Raw genomic sequence first — 6,279 nt, 5'->3', positions numbered from 1 at the left:
TGAGATAGACGCGATTTACGAAACCCTTACACTTTTCATGTTTGGGGGGGCACAGGGGGGGAGGCAAGAGGGGTAGGGGCGGGGACTTTTTGCTAAACACTTGTCTAGATGATAGTAGTCGATGGGGAAAAAATTAGCTTTATACTATTTAGTTACATATAAAAACACAGGCTGACTGGACTACTAGGCTTTGTAATCTGCAACGCAAATCTTTTTCCAATACAGCAGTCATAACAATGCTCTACTTCACTCTGGTTCGCAGCATTCTCGAGAGTGGATCAGTAATATGGGGACCCGATGATGCCCTCTACGCAAATGATGTAGAAAAGGTGCAAAAAAAGTTCATGCGGTACCTGTACATGCGAGAGTTTGGGTACTACCCTTTGTTGTATCCCTCGCATTTCCTCGCGGGATTGCTGGGACTAAATCGTCTTGACGTTAGGAGAAAAATTGCATTGGTATTAGTAGCACACAAGCTGCTAAATGGGCAGATTTGCAATCCTGATGTTCTGAAAAAATTGTCACTTTATGTCCCCAATAACTTCACCAGAGCAAGGCAACACAGGCTGTTTCATAGAGGCAGGACCAATCTACCAATGATCATGCCTCTGGGGAGAATGACCTCACTATTAAACCTTTCTTCCGAAATTGACATTTTTCAATCGAATCTCTATAATTTCAAGAGCGAAATAATGGTATTCTTTAGCACCTGTCATTATTAATGTACCTATTATATCATTTAATTAATGTTATTATAATTAAGCTATTAACTACAAATTGTGGAATGTAATTGGTTATACATATATGTAAACTGTTTTTCACAATAAAAATAAAAAAATTAAATAAAAGTAATTAAAACCGAATACGTATGTTAACTAAGGAAAACGTCAAAAGTTGTATTATTTTGGACTGCACAGAAGATTACCAACCAGGCTTTAGTAAGCTTTCTGAAAATATGGACAGCCAAGTATCGCATTAGTTTTTTGCTGTTCCGGTCTATTCTGTTTGAAGTGTAGTAAGTGTTAACATAATAAATAAAAAATGGAGTAATTTTATAATGTGGTTTCCTTTATATCACTTATGTTTTTTTATTAACTCTGAGGTGCCCGCGTGGCGTATCGGGATTTTCAAAATAGCCCTTGGAGCAATACCAGTTGGACACCACTTGTTTAGAGCAAGGAGCACTGAGACTTCCTCCTCCCATACCTCTAGCGGGGAGGCAAAAACTGATGCCTTATGTATTGGTGGCCGATGATGCCTTTACGTTATCAAATTATTTTGTAAACGCAACAACCGACCCCGGACACACTCCACAGATTGGCAAAGGGAAGATTCATGTTATGCTGCGGGTGGCCACACTGGACCGGCTGGAAGGGTAGCTAGGTTCTCTGAGACATGATCCCGCAATAGAGGTATTCTCGCGAAACCTGTTAGATACGTGGAACTACCAGATGGTGGTAGTTGACACCACCATAATAGAAAAAGCATGCATGATTGGACTTCTGGTGGTAGAAACGATCCGAATAATTGGGTACGCTCAGTAGAAGCTATCCGGGATTCGTTCAGTAGAAACGATCCGAATAATTAGATACACTCAGTAGAAGCTATCCGGGATTCGTTCAGTAGAAACGATCCGAATAATTGGATACACTCAGTAGAAGCTATCCGAGATTCATTCAGTAGAAACAATACAAATAATTGGGTACGCTCAGTAGAAGCTATCCGGGATTCGTTCAGTAGAAACGATCCGAATAATTGGGTACGCTCAGTAGAAGCTATCCGGGATTCGTTCAGTAGAAACGATCCGAATAATTAGATACACTCAGTAGAAGCTATCCGGGATTCGTTCAGTAGAAACGATCCGAATAATTGGATACACTCAGTAGAAGCTATCCGAGATTCATTCAGTAGAAACAATACAAATAATTGGGTACGCTCAGTAGAAGCTATCCGGGATTCGTTCAGTAGAAACGATCCGAATAATTGGGTACGCTCAGTAGAAGCTATCCGGGATTCGTTCAGTAGAAACGATCCGAATAATTAGATACACTCAGTAGAAGCTATCCGAGATTCATTCAGTAGAAACGATCTGAATAATTGGGTACGCTCAGTAGAAGCTATCCGGGATTCGTTCAGTAGAAACGATCCGAATAATTAGATACACTCAGTAGAAGCTATCCGGGATTCGTTCAGTAGAAACGATCCGAATAATTAGATACACTCAGTAGAAGCTATCCGAGATTCATTCAGTAGAAACGATCTGAATAATTGGGTACGCTCAGTAGAAGCTATCCGGGATTCGTTCAGTAGAAACGATCCGAATAATTGGATACACTCAGTAGAAGCTATCCGAGATTCATTCAGTAGAAACGATCTGAATAATTGGGTACGCTCAGTAGAAGCTATCCGGGATTCGTTCAGTAGAAACGATCCGAATAATTGGATACACTCAGTAGAAGCTATCCGAGATTCATTCAGTAGAAACAATACAAATAATTGGGTACGCTCAGTAGAAGCTATCCGGGATAGTTCAGTAGAAACTATCCGTGTGACTGAATATGCTCGGTACATATTCGTGTGGTGATACATCGTAAAGGTATGAGATATGTCTGGTAGAGACATATTATTATATATATTTATATACTCTGTTTTTAAATTCGTCTGTGTGGATGAATTGAAAAATAACATTGATGATACTGTGCAGACGACCGAGAGTTGGTCGCTTATTTGATTTAATGCTTGTAACTAATATGTTTTTCTTTTTACTTTGTGAGGTCACAATGGAGAGTCAGGATGGTCGAGTGTTAACGCAACAACCGACCCTGAACACACTACACAGATTGGCAAAGGGAAGATTCATGTTATGCTGCGGGTGGCCACTCGACCGGCTGGAAGGGTAGCTAGGTTCTCTACCCTTGGTTGGCGGTCTCTTCTCTACGCAATCTCTGACGCATACGCATCTCAGGATATCACCCGCCATTTCAATGTGTAAAACTTAAATAATACACGAACTTCCAAAAGTGTCCAAGACTTTAATTTACCACGTTGTAATATAATGAAACCATACCCGTACAAAAGCCAACCGATTGCTAAAAGAGTCTACAATTATCGTTTGTCATGAGTGTATTTGGTGTAATGGCTAGCAGGTACAGAATTTTAAGAAACTGCACTACCCCCTAAAAAGGTAGAACTAATAGTTTCTACGATCTGTGTGCTACACAATTTCATGATGTTTGGTAATAATACTCCACGGTATACTGGCGAGGAAGAGAGGAGGACATGCCTCGTGAAAACCTCCTTCCTTTAGAACAAAGGCATGGAAATAATAATCCACCTGCAAATGGACAATTAATTCAAGATGAATTTAGTGAATATTTAGTCTCCCTTGAGGGAGAATTGGCATGGCAATATCAACGTGTCTAACTATTTAACTAACACATGCCAAACACACCGTTTCCCCGCAGTCTACTTTCATCCTTAATGATTAATAATTAACCTTGAACATGAATATGTATACTACACTTTATAAATAAAAATGTCCTTACAATGTGTTAGTTGTTTCTGTACCGATATCCCTGTCCAAGAATTATACCATCTACCCACAAGTGGTCGACGAATTCAGAGAATATTTGTGTCTGTGTCGATTTTGTTAATCGCCCAGGGATGAAGATTATTTATCGATTTTTTGGCGTAAAAACAGAGCACTTGACATATTCATAGCATTCAAATAAAGGGAGACTACTTTCTGGAACCTAAATACAAAACTGACATGGGCACTTCTAGTATTAACCCCCAGAATTAAACTTGAAGTGGCTTCAGAATTTGGAATATCCAAGAGTGTACTTTGTCGCCGTAATTTGCGCCACACAAAAAAACAAGGTGGCCAGAAAGGTCTTTTGGATGAAATAGAAAATTTTATAATTGAAAACATCAATATTTGTGCTGAATGGGGTTACCCATTAGACACCTATGATCTTCGGCTAATAGTTAAAGGATACCTAGACCGACGTGGGAAGAATATACCAAAATTTAAAAATAACTTCCCAGGGCGTGATTTTGCTGAAAGTTTTTTAAAGCGCCACAAGTCAAAAATATCTCAAAGAATGAGTCAAAATATTAAACGTTGTAGAGCCCAAATATCTGTCATCACCATTTCTGATTATTTTGATAATTTGGAATCTTCTTTGATCCGGCAAACATCGTCAATTATGACGAAACAAATTTAAGCAATGACCAGGGTCGTAAAAAAATTATAACAAAAAGAGGCTGAAAGTACGCGGAAAATATTGTTAATTTCACCAAAAGTTCGACTTCAATAATGTACGCTGGATCATTTTACCAGTATATGTAGTGTACAAAGCTACTAACATGTATGACACTTGGACCCAAGGTGGCCCTCCACTCGCAAGATTTAACCGTACAGTATCAGGCTGGTTTGATGGAGACACTTTTGAAGACTGGATCAACCAACACAATTGTCATTCCCTATTTCCAAAATAAGCTTGGGAAAAAAATTCTAATTGGTGACAATCTTTCTTCACACTTGTCGCTTGATGCGATAAAAATGCAGAGATCATAATATACATTTCGTTTTTTTACCCAGTAACTCCACACATCTCACTCAGCCTCTGGACGTGGCTTTTTTTCGGCCATTAAAAATGGCCTGGTGAGACTTACTGGCCACTTGGAAGGAAAATGATGGACGAAAAGAAACTGCCATACCGAAAAGCGCGTTTCCCAGACTTTAAAAAAAGTTGTCAGACAAAATATCTCTGAATGCAGGGAACAGCATTATTGCTGGATTTAAAAAGACTGGTTTACACCCTTTGAACCGGAATGTTGAGCTTGATCTACTTCCAAAGGAAAGTCAAAATGACCACCATGGCGCTAAGGAACTAAATGAATCGGTAGTTTCCCTCTTGAAAGATATCCTGACTCAAGCAATAAAGAAGATAAAAAGAAAATTTCTTTGCAAGCAGGACAAAGTGTCAGCGAAAAATGTATAGAGAGCCTTAAGCAAGCGGTAAATACGACACAAAAGAGAGTTCAAACGCAGAAAAAAGTCGCTTTAAAGACAAAAAGAAATACATAATACAAAATCAATTAATTTGAATAGCAGCTCTAACTGCGAAAATACAGAATCACAAAACATTCAGGTTGCAGATATAATTATACACCAAGCTGAAGGAACCAATGAATGCTGTAAATGCGCAAGTAAGATCAATGTCATCGCAATATACGCACAAAAACGATCTCATCCGTTTACGGGGACTCTTGTCCAAGTAAAACAATGGTTTACAAGTGGCATACCCTCTTTAAACAAGGCAGGGAGTCGCTTGAAAACGACCCACGGCCAGGAAGGCCTATCGAGGTGACCACTCTGGAAATTATTCAAAAAGTCGAAATATTAATAATAGAAGATGCCCGACTAAAGAAACAGCTCACAGAAATGGTTGGAGTATCAGATACAACCATTTTCAAAATTCTTCACGACCATCTTGGCATGACTAAAGTCAGCGTAAGATGGGTGCCGAGAATGCTCACGCTGCCTCAAAAACAACGGCGCGTGGAGTGTTCTCATGCATTTTTGGACTTCTGTAGGGAATACAAAGATGGAGTGTTGGCTCAAATTGTTACTGGTGATGAAACTTGGGTTTATCATCATGAACCTGAGTCTAAACAGGACTCTATGCAGTGGCACAAGAAAGGCACACCACCACCCAAGAAGTTTAAGGTGTCACAATCGGCTGGGAAAATCATGGCGACAGTCTTTCGGGACTCAGAAGGAATCCTGTTGATCGATTACAAAGATAAAGGTGTTTCCATAACCGGAGTTTACTGTGCTTCAATTCTAGAGCAATAAAAGGAAGCCATTGAGGAGAAAAGAAGGGGAAAATTGACCAAAGGTGTCCTCCTTCTGCACGACAATGCGCCTGTTCACAAGAGCCGTGTTGTGATGGCTGCCCTGCAGAAGATGGGCTTCGAAATTTTGCCACATCCACCCTACAGTCCTGACCGGGCTCCCAGTGATTATTACCTTTTTCCAAACTTGAAAAAAGAACTTCTTGGGAAAAAGTTTTCAAGTGATGAAGAAGTGAAGGTGAAATCTATATTTAATTTTTTGACTTCAGTGTATACTTACTCCTGATGAGGTGAACTTCGTTCACGAAACATGTAGAGATTGTATATAAAGTGATGTAAACAAAGTTATTTGTATTATTGTAGAAAGCAATCACTTTGTGGTTTGACATATTTAATAAAATAAAATACTTTTTTGTT

The 6,279-nt window shown here is 39.3% G+C and overlaps 2 pseudogenes; both read left to right on the top strand.

The window, feature by feature from the left end:
• Positions 1-236: 236 nt before the first annotated feature.
• On the top strand, positions 237-5,006 carry LOC149413603 (uncharacterized; annotated as a pseudogene).
• Positions 5,007-5,276: 270 nt separating this feature from the next.
• On the top strand, positions 5,277-6,074 carry LOC149413602 (histone-lysine N-methyltransferase SETMAR-like; annotated as a pseudogene).
• Positions 6,075-6,279: the final 205 nt, after the last annotated feature.

Source organism: Hesperophylax consimilis, chromosome 21 (genome assembly GCF_061612785.1).
Source record: "Hesperophylax consimilis isolate HC1 chromosome 21, BYU_Hcon_1.0, whole genome shotgun sequence".
Taxonomy (NCBI): Eukaryota; Metazoa; Arthropoda; class Insecta; order Trichoptera; family Limnephilidae; genus Hesperophylax; species Hesperophylax consimilis.
Note: the sequence above shows the minus strand (reverse complement) of the source record. Positions and strands in the feature narration are given on the sequence as shown.